The sequence below is a fragment of the Pristiophorus japonicus genome, unplaced genomic scaffold (genome assembly GCF_044704955.1).
Source record: "Pristiophorus japonicus isolate sPriJap1 unplaced genomic scaffold, sPriJap1.hap1 HAP1_SCAFFOLD_219, whole genome shotgun sequence".
In the NCBI taxonomy this organism is placed as follows: domain Eukaryota; kingdom Metazoa; phylum Chordata; class Chondrichthyes; family Pristiophoridae; genus Pristiophorus; species Pristiophorus japonicus.
The window spans coordinates 984729-1000181 of record NW_027251897.1 but is presented as its reverse complement, the minus strand read 5'-3'; positions in this window follow the sequence as shown (position 1 = coordinate 1000181).

Genomic DNA, 15453 nt, shown 5'->3' with positions numbered 1-15453 from the left:
TGCGGGTCCCTACTCTGAGTGGCCTCTGTACTTCTGACCTTCGGCCTTTCCTGTCAGGCTGCCCTTCTCCTCGGGTAGAATCGCTGAGGCTCAGATGTCGGTGACCACGGTATCTTTGGCCGTGGTGTACGGAGGGTCCTTCTCAGGGCTTGGGTTACTGGGGGTGCGTGCGAATCCCAAACGATGGGTGGGATAGCCCCTCCAGTACTGCAATTCACCGTCCCTATAGGCACGGTTTCTGAGACTGCCACATTCCCTGTGGGCCCTCCACCGTCGGGGGCGGCCAACGGAGGGTCCCTGTCCTGAGGACGGTTCACCCCTCCCGGCTGCTCTCTGTGCTTGGCTGACCCTGGGTTCTAGAGCTTGCACTGGTAGATGTGGAACCACTTAGTACAGCGGGGCAGCTTTATGGCATCGACCATCGGGCTTGCCTTGTCGACAATGCTGTATGGCCCCATATATAATGCTTCACAAACCCCGACCCGAGCATGGTTCCTCACCATGACCTGGCCTCCTATCTCCCATTCGTGGTGTTTGCTGGGTTCTAGCAGCAATCGGTTACTCTGATGCAGTCTGCCCATGTTACTAGCAGCCTGCCAGTGAATCTGTTTGAGGTGTTCAAACAGGTTCCTGACAAACTCGTCCCAGTTCACCTCTCTGAGCTGATCTTCTGTGAGCACCGGGGCTAGGACATGGGTGGGGGTCCGCATGATCCGGCCAGTCATGAGCTCGCATGGGGAATACCCCGTGCTCTTTGACTGGCTGGCTCTGGTCCCCATTAGGACCAACGGTAAGACCTCCACCCACTTTTGGGGTGAGTCTCCTGTCTCCTTCCGCAGCCTTTCTTTAATGGTGCAGTTTAAAAGCTCCACATTACCCGATGACTTTAGATTGTGGGCAATGTGACATTTCCCCTCAATGCCGAGCACGTTAAGGGTTGCCTGCAATAACTGCCCGGTGAAATGGCTCCCCTGGTCCGACTCCACATACTGTGGGAGTCCCCACCGGGAGAATACTTCCCTCACTCGAATCTTTGCTGTCCCTCGTGCGGTGGCTGTTCGGCAGTTGAAGGCTTCAACCCATTTTCAGAACACGTCCACCAGGACTAGGCAGTATTTGTAGCCTCCCTGGGCGGTGGGTAGGGGCCCGATGCAGTCAATTTGGATTGACTGCCATGGTCCCTCTACCCTCCTGACGTGTCCTCGGGACACCTTCCTTTTCTGGGGGTCAGGGTTGTTCGCAGACACACCAGGCAGTTCGCACAGAACCCACGGATATCCTCCCTGAGTCCCGGCCACCATCCTGCCTGTTCCACCCGTTGCCAGGTGATCTCAGGCCCTGGGTGTCCCGCTCCTGGACCCTCATGGGCCAGTTTTAGGAATTCCCTCTGGTGCTGCTGTGGCACGACCCATTGTCCCTCTTTAAACAGCATGCCTTCCTTAACGGTAATGACTGCTGTGCCGTACGGACCTTCGACTCTCTCTCCTCTAGCTAGCGCGTTCAGGACAGCTTTCAGGACCGGGTCCTGTGCCTGAACTGTTTTAAAGTCCGGGGCCAAAGCTATCCCTGTACTCTCTGCTGCCCTGTTCTTATTCTTGACCGATGCTATGCGGCCGGTGTCATAGGGGTCCCAGAACTTTCCCGTCCGGGCACCTTCTTTGGCCAGTTTGTCAGCCTGTTGGTTTCCCTCTGCATGGGGTTCGGTTTTTTAATGGTCCTTCACCTTATGTATGTAGACCTTTCCTTCTTCCCCCACCGCTGTCATGATTTTCTCCAGCAGGGGCTTGATTGCCAGGGGTCTCCCGTCAGCGGACGTGTATCCGCGACGGGCCCATATAGCCAGGTACTCTGTACACGAATTGCAGGTGAACATACTCTCCGAGCAAATCGTGTACGGGGTAGGGAATTCCTCGGGGTGGGACACCACGTACATTACGGCGGACAGTTCAGCATGGTGGGTGCACATGAAGCTGCGGAGCTTGATTACTCGGGCAATACCTGACCTTGGGTCATAGGCTCCGCACTCAGTGAGTCGTTTGCCAGCAGATACCATGCTGGATCCGTCCACGTAGATGTCCCGGCCTGTCGGGTGTAACCCAGACCGAAGGCAAATGTTCACCTCCCATACCCCTTCTACGGCGCACCTGTGGGCTTTCCCTGGGTAGATTAGGTTGGCTGCGAGCCTTGGCTCATGGGGGCCTTCTACTCTGAGGTCCATCTGGGAGAGGAGCAGGGTCCAGCGAGCAATGCGGGCACTGCTCACCGTCCCGTCCTTAATCATCCCATCTAGGAGCATCTGAGTCGGTGTGTGGTGGGTTAGGAGTGTAAGAGGAGACCCTCCCGTGAAGATCAAGGATCTTTTCACTGCCCAATGTGTGGCTTGGAGGTGTCTCTCACAGTTGGAGTACCCCTTCTCCACATCTGTGAGGATCCTGGAGGAGTAAACCACCCGTCTCAGCTGGCCGTGTCGCTCTTGAAGCAGCACTGAGCTCAAACTGTCCCCGCTGGATGCCACCTTCAGGAAAAACTCCTTTCCTACATCTATCGCTCCTAAGGCTGGCGCGGTCTGCAAGTCCTTCTTGAGCTGATTAAATGCTGCCTCACAAACCCTCATCCCAGTCCCACTCTACCCCCTTGTGTAGGAGCCTGAGCAGAGGGGCTGCGGTGGCTGCATAATCCTCAATGAAGTCGCTGCAGTGCCCAGTGAGCCCTAGAAAGGATCTTACCCCTGTCACTGTGTTGGGAGCTGGTAACTCCTGTACTGCCTCCCTTCTAGCCTTGTCTATGGCCCGTTCCCCAGCGCGCACAGTCAGCCCCAGGAATTGACTTCCTTCTGGCCGATCTGTGCCTAATTCGGGTTTACTTTAAACCCTTCTTCTTTTAGCAGCTCCAGCAGCTCAGCCAGCAGTGGGCCATGCTCCTCTCCCTGATCGGTGAACAGGAGCAGGTCATCCACATAATGCACCAACTGCTAGGGTCTGCTAAAGCCCTTTAAACAGTTCGCCATGCATTGGTGAAAAATGCTGGGTCTGTTGTGGAAGCCTTGGGGAAGACAGTTCCACGTGTATTGTTGGCCCTTAAAGGTAAAGGCGAACTTGTACTGGTCCTCCCAATTTAAAAGAATGCACCAGAACCCATTTGAAATGTCCAACACCGTGAAAGTGGTCGCGGATGCTGTAATACTCCCTCTGAGGTCCGCTACGGCTGCAACAGTGTGTGCACAGGCTGGGATATTCTTATTTAGCACTCGATAGTCCACGGTGGCCCTCCGTGAGTTGTCCGGTTTCTTAACCGGCCACAGTGGAGAGTTCACATGGGTTGCTATCGCTCTTAACACCCCTTGCTCTACCAGTGATCCCAGCGCCGTTGTCAGGACTACCTCTGCCTCCCTGGGGAAGTTATATTGCTTTTGTGGTTGGGTCATGGGGTCCCCTTCTATACTAACTTCCACCCCCGTTACCCTGCCACAGTCATGTTTGTGGGTGGCGAATGCTGCAAGGTGTGCCCGTACATATTCCTGGTACTCCACTGGGGTGTTACTGACCAGTAATTCCAAGTCATAACCCTCCTTTGGCTTCACGGTACACAACGTTCCCTTGGCCTCTTTTTCTGGGATCACCGCCAGCTCATCTTCCATGTCTGTCTCTATGGCTCCCCATCGACAGTGGTTTCTCAGATCCAAAAGGATCTAGTGGCTAATGATAAAATCAGCCCCCAGGTTACATTTTCCCTCCTGCTCCCATTTCATCAGGACACACTTCCATTTGGTTTTGAGTGTCCCCAGCTGAATGGTGAGCGGGATGGGGAACGAACCAGTTTGCTCGTTGCCTGTGAACCCCACTAGACTGTACGGGACCCCGTTCGATAGAGGTGAAGTAGCCGGGTTATCTGCATGTACAAGGGTGCAGGAAGCACCAGTATCTAGCAGGTAGGTCCCGTTCACTTTCTCCACCTCCATTGTAACGCATGGTCTCTTCCAGGCATCGTACTCTAGGGAGCACAGGTACACAGGCTGCGCTGGCTCTAGTCATACACATGGGTGGGTTGGAGCAGAGGAATTTACCGTACCGGCTACTGTACCGGTTGCAGCAGCTACTGCTCCCAGTCCATTTATAAGTGTCTGTAGGGTGGCTACGAGTGTCTCATATGAGTCGGGTGTTCCTGCCGCGGCCTTACGGGCTGGGTCTGAAGTGGCCTTTCCCTGAGTCTCTTTCCATGGGTTCCTACAGTCCTTCCTCCAGTGCCCACTTTTCCCACACCCAAAACATTCACCCCCTTTGTGGGGAGGATTCCCAACTTCCTGATGCCACTCTCTCTTGCCTTGACTGGGTTTAATCTGATAGACATTCCCGTTCCGGTAAGCCAGGGTCAACTGTCTGACCACTGTCTCCTCGGTGGTTCTGGGATCTCTTGGATCGAACCAGACCTGGGCTTTTGCCTTTACTCCAGGTAAGCTGTTTGCCACCAGGCTGCGGAGCCAGTGAGCCAACTCGTTCGGGGCCAGGTGGGCCCGGTCAAGAACCCCACTACAGGCCCTTTCGTAGACCGGCCACAACCTGTCGGCGAAAGCCTGTGGAGTCTCCCCATGGAGCTGCACTGTCTTCTCCACTCGGGAGAAAGGACTCCCGTCGTTCATACCCATGGCCTCTAGAACCTCCTCCTTAAACGTAGCGTACGTGTTTCGCCCCTTTCTGCTGTCCGCAGAGAGGGAATGGCACAGCTTGGTGTCTCGTGAGAGGAGCAACAGCTTAGCCTGCTCTGAATCATTGCACCCGTTAATATCCCCTGTGTGTTCCACTTCCAGGAAGTGTACCGAGGGATCCCCCTGTTGGGTGAGCTTAATTAGGTGGCCGATCATAGCGCTCAGTTTTTGGGTGTCATGGGGGCTATGAAATTGCTTACTAGGGCTCCTGCTGCCCCATTTGCACCAGGTGGGCCAAACGTCTGCTGCCGGACCGTGTGCATTGGCCCTGGCTCCAGCCCTCCTTGTATTGGCTCGCCTGCTTCCCGCTGCTACCAAACCGATTTAAAACTCGGGGCCGTCGTTGTTGGTAGTTCGCAATTGTTACATGCCCTGCACTCTGGTTGACACCCCCGCTGCTCTGAGCTGTTCCCGGGAGCTGCAGGCGGTGACTGCGGGGTTTCTCCTTGCTCCACCAGGTATTCCTGGGCTAAACCCGGGTTTATCAGGCACACCATGCCTTTAGCCCGGGATAGAGCAAGGTTCAAGCCTTGGATCAGCTGCTGGCGGGGGCCATGGTCACCAGCCTCAAATTCCCTGGTACTGGCTACCTTATAGGCTACCTGAATGTATTTCACCCTCTCCCCATAATCTTTAACTTGCTTGGCGAGGCAGGAATTATATTCCCGCAATGCAACTTCGCTATTCTTGGCTTCAATAATCTGACACTGTAAAAGGTCCAGTTGGGTTTTGTGCCTTTCTTTAGTGAGCTCTCTACTTTCCTTTCACTGTCCCACCTCAGTCCACAGCCTATCCCCGACTGTGTCCCTTGCACTGGACCTCTCTTCTGCCTGCCTCAATACTCCCTTTAATTTCTCATTCTCCTCATCGAGAAGCCGGATCTATCGCTGAAGGCAAATTAGCCAAATCGCCTTCTCATTTGACTTTTTATGGTCCTTGCTCTCGGTCCATTGAGCTGCAGCATCTTCTGGACGCTCAGCATACAATAGATCGAGTCCCCACTCCTTCGCCACATTTACCCTCTTAAACACATAAGAGGAAATTTCTTCTTCCTTTTTGCTTCTTTTCATGAAACCACTCTCTCTCTTATCACGTCCCTTGCCCCAGAGGCCCTTGGTGGTCACCATTATGTAAGGGGTGGTTTTCGGAGGGTCAGCTTTCCCTTCTGCCCTTAAATGGATCGCTCCCACACCCTTGGTTTTAGACACTTGAATTATAAAGGGGCTGTGACAGACTTGGGCAAACAATTGGTTTCAAGATAGGAAGCAGGTATGGCTTTATTGTGTTTAAAAGGAAGTAAAAGACACATCTTTAATAACACACACAGAATAGTAATAGCAATAGACACTAAGGGGTACAACACGTTGAATAAATTGTCAACATACAGCCTATGGGGAAAAGAATACAGCTTAATTTCTAAATGGGGTAAAGAGGAGAATGCAGATACATTTACACGAGTTATCCTAGCCTCCCCCGCTCTCAAGTCCCCTGACTAACTAAGTTATAGCTCTGGGGGTTCAGGAGCTATGCTCACCAATCGCTTTTGACAGTTGCCGGTGAATCGCGGTTTCGGGGTTCACTGCACTTGGCCTTCTAGGCAAGCCGTATCCCGGACGGAGGAGAGGACTTCAGATTGCGTAGTCTTCAGTTGGGGTGATGCAGTAAGTTGCGTTTTGGATGTATGGTGTAAGTACCCACTTTCTTTGGTTAGGAACAGTTTTAGTTAGTCCTTTTTGGTAATTTCTCACCCGTTGGTTGTTCAGAAGTAGATTGTAGAGTGGAAATAATGTCGATTCTTCGGTTTTTGCTGAGTTGGCTTCGGTTGGTCGTTTCGCTGGTTGTGGTGGCCCGGGTTGTCAATTTGGTTGCTGACAACCTTCCGTTTCGTGGGCCTCGTGCTGTTTGCATGCTCGGTCAGTCCTTGATGATTTCTTACACTTTTCTCCACGACTCCATTTCTTCACTCCCCACCTCCGGCTGCTTGTGTTCTTTTCCTTGTAAAACTGGGAATAGATATATCCCAAAAAGGCTTCCTTATCTCCCACCAAATCTGGCCCAGCTCTTTGTTTCAAGGGCGCTGCTCATTAGTTTTGAGCTCTCTTCTTTGTCAGAATTTGTCGGGCTTGTTCAGCAGTAATTTGATTGAGTTGTGTCGTTTAGATAATGGTTGGTAATTTGATTATCTATTAGGGGGTGAATTGGTGTTGCATAGTTCCACCAGACAGTCTGGGATCCTTAATACACGAATTTACTTCACAGAGGTTAGCCCCATGTCATGTATTCGGTAATTCTTTTTTCGCAGCCAAAATGTTGTAGAATCTTAAAATTGATATGCTGCTTCCCAGAGATGTTTAGGGGATCTCAGGCTTCTGTAATTTAGGTCCAAATTAAATTCTCTTTCTTATGAGTTAAAACACTGTGGGGGCTCCATGAATGCATCCCCTTTTATCCCTTGCAGGCCTCGTCTTCCTCTTTAAACTCATTTCTGTCCCGAAGTTTGTCCTTCCATTTTAAAAGTCCAGAAAGGTATTCTTCTCCTCTGCAGGGGAACAGGTACAAGGAATCTTTGCGAAATAATGGTAAATTCTACATCTCCAAAGCAAGTAAAGCAGTATTAAATATGGAAATCAAAACTGCACGCAGTATTCCAGGTCTTGCCTTATCAATCTCCTTTATAACTGCAACAAGACTTCTCTGCTTTTATACTCCATCCCCTTTGCAATAAAGACCAAGATTCCATTGGCCTTCTGATCAATTGCTGTACCTGCATACTGACCTTTTGTGTTTCATGCACAAGTACCCGCAGGTCCCGCTGTTACTGCAGCACTGTGCAATTTTTCTCCATTTAAATAATAACTTGTCTTTGATTTTTTCTGCCAGAGGCATAACCTTGCACCTTCCAACATTATACTCCATCTGCCAAATTTTTGCCCACTCACTAAGCCTGGCTATGTTGTTTTGCAGATTTGTTGTGTCCTCCTCACACATTGCTTTTCCTCCAATCTTTGACTACGTTACACTCGGTCCCTTCTTCCAAGTCGTTAATATAGATTATAAATAGTTGGGGTCCCAGCACTGATCCCTGCAGCACCCCACTAGTTACTGTTTACCAACCAGAGAATGAACCATTTATCCCGACTTTCTGTTTTCTGTTAGTTAGCCAATCCTCTATCCATGCTAATATATTACCCCCAACCACGTGAACTTTTATCTTGTGCAGTAATGTTTTACGTGGCACCTTGTCAAAATGCCTTCTGGAAGTCCAAATACACCACATCCACTGGTTCCCCTTTAACCACCCTGTTCATTACACCCTCAAAGAATTCCAGCAAATTTGTCAAACATGACTTCCCTTTCATAAATCCATGCAGACTCTGCCTGACTGAATTATTTTTTTTCAAAAGTCGGAGGAGCAGTGACCGGAGGAGGTGTGAGCAGCGGCCTATAAAGGCCCAGCGGGAGTCCGGGGATCGGCGGCAGTCGGAGGAGCAGCGGCTGGAGGAGCAGTGAGCAGCGAGCTGCAGCTGGTGCCGGGTCAAAAGTCAGAAAGAATTCACAAGTAATCAAAGGGTGACGTCACAGCCAAGAGGGTAAGTGATTGGCTGGTTAAGTGGTGAGTAGTTTTCTGTTTCTTTGTCTTTCTTCTTGTCCTTAGCAGCAAGAAATCTTTGGCATGTTTCCAAATTAAGTAATCTAATGGTTAAGTCATGGCAGGAGAGCTCGGACACGTGTCATGCTCCTCCTGTGCTATGTGGGAAGACAGGGGCGCTTCCAGTGTTCCTGATGACTACATGTGCAGGAAGTGTATCCAGCTGCAGCACCTAACAGGTGAAAGTATGTTAAAAAGACAAACCTGATGGCTCTGTGCCTCAATGCGAGGTGTATTCGTAATAAGGTGGACGAATTAACTGCATCAACAGCAATTAACAAATATGATACAATTGGTATTACAGAGACATGGCTCCAGGGTCACCAAGGCTGGGAACTCAACATCCAGAGGTATTCAACATTCAAGAAGGATAGACAGAAAGGAAAGGGAGGTCGGGTAACGTTGCTGGTTAAAGAGGAAATTAACGCAATCGTAAGGAAGGACATTAGCTTGGATGGTGTGGAATCTGTATGGATAGAGCTGCGGAATACCACAGGGCAGAAAACACTCATGGGAGTTGTGCACAGACAACTAAACATTAGTAGTGAGTTTGGGGACAGTATCAAACTACAAATTACGGATGCGTAAAGGTACAGCAGTTATCATGGATAACTTTAATCTGCATAGACATTGGGCTAACCAAAGCGAGAGGCTGGAGTGCGTGGTTGGTGAGGCCTATATATGGCCCAGCGGCAGCGAGAGGCGGGAGTGCATGGCTGGTGAGACCTATAAAGATCCAGCGGCAGCGAGAGGCGGCGGCAGTCCGAGAGGCGTACCTGTGCAGCTGCAGCGGGGAGAGAAGGCAAAAAAGAAGTAGAAAGAAATCAAAAGGTGACGTCACAGCCAAGAGGGTAATGATTGGTGAGTAGTTTTTCTCTTTTCTTTTTTCTCTTCTATATCAGTGAGTAACTTTTAACATTGTTGTTGCCAATATAAGTGTATCTAAGGGTTAAGTCATGGCAGGAGAGCTCGGTCGGGTGTTATGCTCCTCCTGTACCATGTGGGAAATCAGGGACGTCTCCAGTGTCCCTGACGACTATATCTGCAGAAAGTGTATCCACCTCAAGCTCCTGACGGTCCGCTTTGCGGAATTGGAGCTGAGGGTGGATTCACTCTGGAGCAGCCATGATGCTGAGAATGACATGAGTATCACGTGTAGCGAGTTGGTCTTACCGCAGGAGAAGGGTCCATAGCCAGCTAGGGAATGGAAGACCAGCAGGAAGAGTAGTGCAAGGAAGGTAGTGCAGGAGTCCCCTGTGGTCATCCCCCTGCAAAACAGATACACAGCTTTGGGTAATGTTGAGGGGGATGACTCATCAGGGGAAGGCAGCAGCAGCCAAGTTCATGGCACCGTGGCTGGCTCTGTTGCACAGGAGGGCAGGAAAAAGAGTGGGAGAGCGATAGTGATAGGGGATTCGATGGTGAGGGGAATAGATAGGCGTTTCTGCGGCCGCAACCGAGACTCCAGGATGGTATGTTGCCTCCCTGGTGCAAGGGTCAAGGATGTCTCGGAGCGGGTGCAGGACATTCTAAAAAGGGAGGGAGATCAGCCAGTTGTCGTGGTGCACATTGGTACCAACGACATAGGTAAAAAAAGGGATGAGGTCCTACAAAACGAATTTAAGGAGCTAGGCGCTAAATTAAATAGTAGGACCACAAAAGTAGTAATCTCGGGATTGCTAACAGTGCCACGGGATAGTCAGAGTAGGAATCACAGGATAGCACAGATAAATACGTGGCTTGAGCAGTGGTGCAGCAGGGAGGGATTCAAATTCCTGGGACATTGGAACCGTTTCTGGGGGAGGTGGGACCAGTACAAACCGGACGGTCTGCACCTGGGCAGGACCAGAACCAATGTCCTCGGGCGAGTGTTTGCTAGTGCTGTTGGGGAGGATTTAAACTAATATGGCAGGGGGATGGGAACCAATGCAGGGAGACAGAGGGAAACAAAAAGGAGGCAACAGTAAAAGACAGAACGGAGATGAGGAAAAGTGGAGGGCAGAGAAACCCAAGGCAAAGAACAAAAAGGGCCACTGTACAGCAAAATTCTAAAAGGACAAAGGGTGTTAAAAAAACAAGACTGAAGGTTTTGTGTCTTAATGCAAGGAGTATCCGCAATAAGGTGGATGAATTAACTGTGCAAATAGATGTTAACATATATGATGTGATTGGGATTACGGAGACGTGGCTCCAGTATGATCAGGGCTGGGAACTCAACATCCAGGGGTATTCAACATTCAGGAAGGATAGAATAAAAGGAAAAGGAGGTGGGGCAGCATTGCTGGTTAAGGAGGAAATTAAGGCAATAGTTTGGAAGGACATTAGCTTGGATGATGTGGAATCTATATGGACAGAGTCTGCAGAATACCAAAGGGCAACAAACGTTAGTGGGAGTTGTGTGCAGACCTCCAAACAGTAGTAGTGATGTTGGTGAGGGAATCAAACATGAAATTAGGCGTGCGTGCAATAAAGGTGCAGCAGTTATAATGGGTGACTTTAATATGCACATAGATTGGGTTAACCAAACTGGAAGCAATACGGTGGAGGAGGATTTCCTGGAGTACATAAGGGATGGTTTTTTAGACCAATATGTCGAGGAACCAACTCGGGGGGAGGCCATCTTAGACTGGGTGTTGTGCAATGAGAGAGGATTAATTAGCAATCTCGTTGTGCGAGACCCCTTGGGGAAGAGTGACCATAATATGGTGGAATTCTGCATTAGGATTGAGAATGAAACAGTTAATTCAGAGACAATGGTCCAGAACATAAAGAAGGGTAACTTTGAAGGTATGAGGCGTGAATTGGCTCGGATAGATTGGCGAATGATACTGAAGGGGTTGACTGTGGATGGGCAATGGCAGACATTTAGAGACCGCATGCATGAACTACAACAATTGTACATGCCTGTCTGGCGTAAAAATAAAAAAGGGAAGGTGGCTCAACCGTGGCTATCAAGGGAAATCAGGGATAGTATTAAAGCCAAGGAAGTGGCATACAAATTGGCCAGAAATAGCAGCGAACCTGGGGACTGGGAGATATTTAGAACTCAGCAGAGGAGGACAAAGGGTTTGATTAGGGCAGGGAGAATGGAGTACGAGAAGAAGCTTGCAGGGAACATTAAGACGGATTGCAAAAGTTTCTATAGATATGTAAAGAGAAAAAGGTTAGTAAAGACAAACGTAGGTCCCCTGCAGTCCGAATCAGGGGAAGTCATAACTGGGAACAAAGAAATGGCGGACCAATTGAACAAGTACTTTGGTTCGCTATTCACGAAGGAGGACACGAACAACCTCCCGGTTATAAAAGGGGTCGGGGGGTCGAGTAAGGAGGAGGAACTGAGGGAAATCCTTATTAGCCGGGAAATTGTGTTGGGGAAATTGATGGGATTGAAGGCCGATAAATCCCCAGGGCCTGATGGACTGCATCCCAGAGTACTTAAGGAGGTGGCCTTGGAAATAGTGGATGCATTAACAGTCATTTTCCAATATTCCATTGACGCTGGATCAGTTCCTATGGAGTGGAGGGTAGCCAATGCAACCCCACTTTTTAAAAAAAGAGGCAAAGATAACAGGGAATTATAGACCGGTCAGCCTGACATCGGAAGTGGGTAAAATGATGGAATCAAATATTAAGGATGTCATAGCAGTGCATTTGGAAAGAGGTGATATGATAGGTCCAAGTCAGCATGGATTTGTGAAAGGGAAATCATGCTTGACAAATCTTCTGGAATTTTTTGAGGATGTTTCCAGTAGAGTGGACAAGGGAGAACCAATTGATGTGGTATATTTGGACTTTCAGAATGCTTTCGACAAGGTCCCACACAAGAGATTAATGTGCAAAGTTAAAGCACATGGGAATGGGGGTAGTGTGCTGACATGAATTGAGAACTGGTTGTCAGACAGGAAGCAAAGAGTAGGAGTAAATGGGGACTTTTCAGAATGGCAGGCAGTGACTAGTGGGGTACCGCAAGGTTCTGTGCTGGGGCCCCAGCTGTTTACACTGTATATTAATGATTTAGACGAGGGGATTAAATGTAGTATCTCCAAATTTGCGGATGACACGAAGTTGGGTGGCAGTGTGAGCTGCGGGGAGGATGCTATGAGGCTGCAGAGCGACTTGGATAGGTTAGGTGAGTGGGCAAATGCATGGCAGGAGAAGTATAATATGGATAAATGTGAGGTTATCCACTTTGGTGGTAAAAACAGAGAGACAGACTATTATCTGAATGGTGACAGATTAGGAAAAGGGGAGGTGCAACGAGACCTGGGTGTCATGGTACATCATTCATTGAAGGTTGAAATGCAGGTACAGCAGGCGGTTAAGAAAGCAAATGGCATGTTGGCCTTCATAGCGAGGGGATTTGAGTACAGGGGCAGGGAGGTGTTGCTACAGTTGTACAGGGCCCTGGTGAGGCCACACCTGGAGTATTGTGTACAATTCTGGTCTCCTAACCTGAGGAAGGACATTCTCGCTATTGAGGGAGTGCAGCGAAGGTTCACCAGACTGATTCCCGGGATGGCGGGACTGACCTATCAAGAAAGACTGGATCAACTGGGCTTGTATTCACAGGAGTTCAGAAGAATGAGAGGGGACCTCATAGAAACGTTTAAAATACTGATGGGGTTAGACAGGTTAGATGCAGGAAGAATGTTCCTAATGTTAGGGAAGTCCAGAACCAGGGGACACAGTCTAAGGATAAGGGATAAGCCATTTATGACCGAGATGAGGAGGAATTTCTTCACCCAGAGAGTGGGGAACCTGTGGAATTCTCTACCACAGAACGTTGTTGAGGCCAATTCACCAAATGTATTCAAAAAGGAATTAGATGTATTCCTTACTACTAGGGGAATCAAGGGGTATGGTGAGAAAGCAGGAATGGGGTACTGAAGGTGCATGTTCAGCCATGAACTCATTGAATGGTGGTGCAGGCTAGAAGGTCCGAATGGCCTACTCCTGCACCAATTTTCTATGTTTCTATGTTTCTAAATACAGTGGAGGAGGATTACCTGGAGTGTATTAGGGATGGTTTTCTTGACCAATATGTCGAGGAACCAACTAGAGGGCTGGCTATCCAAGACTCGGTGATGTGGAATGAGAAAGGACTAATAGCAATCTTGTTGTGCGAGGCCTCTTGCGGAAGAGTGACCACAATATGGTACAATTCTTTATTAAGATGGAGAGTGGCACAGTTAATTCAGAGACGAGAATCCTGAACTTGAGGAAAGGTAACTTCAATAGTATGAGATGTGAATTGGCTAGAATAGACTGGCAAATGAGACTTAAAGGGTTGATGGTGGATAGGCAATGGCAAACATTTAAATATCATATGGATGAACTTCAACAATTGTACATCCCTGTCTGGAGAAAAAACTGAAACGGGGAATGTGGCTCAACCGTGGCTAAGAAGGGAAATTAGGGATAGTGTTAATTCCAAGGAGAGGCATATAAATTGGCCAGAAAAAGCAGCAAACCTGAGGACTGGGAGAAATTTAGAATTCAGTCGAGGAGGACAAAGGGTTTAATTAGGAGCGGAAAAATAGAGTATAAGAGGAAGCTTGCAGGGAACATAAAAACTGACTGAAAAAGCTTCTGTAGATATGTGAGGAGAAAAAGATTAGTGAAGACAAACTTAGGTCACTTGCAGTCAGAATCAGGTGAATTTATAATGGGGAACAAAGAAATGGCAGACCAATTGAACAAATACTTTAGTTCTGTTTTCACGAAGGAAGTTACATATAACCTTCCGGAAATACTTGGAAACCGAGGGTCTAGCGAGAAGTAGGAACTGAAGGAAATCTTTATTAGTCAGGAAATTGTGTTGGGCAAATTGATGGGATTGAAGGCCAATAAATCCACAGGGCCTGATAGTCTGCATCCCAGAGTATTTAAGGAAGTAGCCCTAGAAATAGTGGATGCATTGGTGATCATTTTCCAACAGTCTATCGACTCTGGATCAGTTCCTATGGACTGGAGGGGAACTAATGTAACAACACTTTTTAAAAAAGGAGGGAGAGAGAAAATGTATAATTATAGACCGATTAGCCTGACATCAGTAGTGGGTAAAATGCAGGAATCAATTATTAAAGATGAAATAGCAGCACATTTGGAAAGCAGTGACAAGATCTGTCCAAGTCAGCAAGGATTTATGAAAGGGAAATCATGCTTGACAAATCTTCGAGAATTTTTTTAGGATGCAACTAGCAGATTGGACAAGCGAAAACCAGTGGATGTAATGTGTTTGAACATTCAAAAGGCTTTTGACAAGGTCCCACACAAGAGATTAGATTGCAAAATTAAAGCATATGGTATTGGGGGTAATGTATTGACGTGGGTAGAGAACTGGTTGGCAGACAGGTAGCAGGGAGCAGGGATAAATGGGTCCTTCTCAGTATCGCAGGCAGTGACGAGTGGGATGCCACTGGACTCAGTGTTGGGACCCCAGCTATTTACAATATACATCAATGATTTAGATGGAATCAAAGGAATTGATTGTAATATCTCCAAGTTTGCAGGTGACTCTAAGCTGGGTGGCGGTGTGAGCTGTGAGGAGGATGCTAATAGGCTGTAGGGTGACTTGCACAGGTTCGGTAAGTGGGCAAATACATGGCAGATGCAGTATAGTGTAGATAAATGTGAGGTTATCCACTTTGGTGGCAAAAACGTGAAGGCAGAATATTATCTGAATGGTGACAGATTAGGAAAAGGGGAGGTGCAACGTGACCTGGGTGTCATGGTACATCAATCATTGAAAGTTGGCATGCAGGTACAGCAGGCGGTGAAGAAGACACATGGCATGTTGGCCTTCATAGCTGGGGAATTTGAGTATTGGAGCAGGGAGGTCTTACTGCAGATTTAAAGGGCCTTGGTGAGGCGTCACCTGGAATATTGTGTATCAGTTTTGGTCTCCTAATCTGAGGAAGGATGTTCTTGCTATTGAGGGGGTGCGGCGAAGGTTCACCAGACTTATTCACGGGATGGCAGGACTGACATATGAGGAGAGACTGGATCGACTGGGCCTGCATTCACTGGAGTTTAGAAGAATGAGAGGGGATGTCATAGAAACATATAAAATTCTGACGGTACTGAGCAGGTTAGAGGGAGG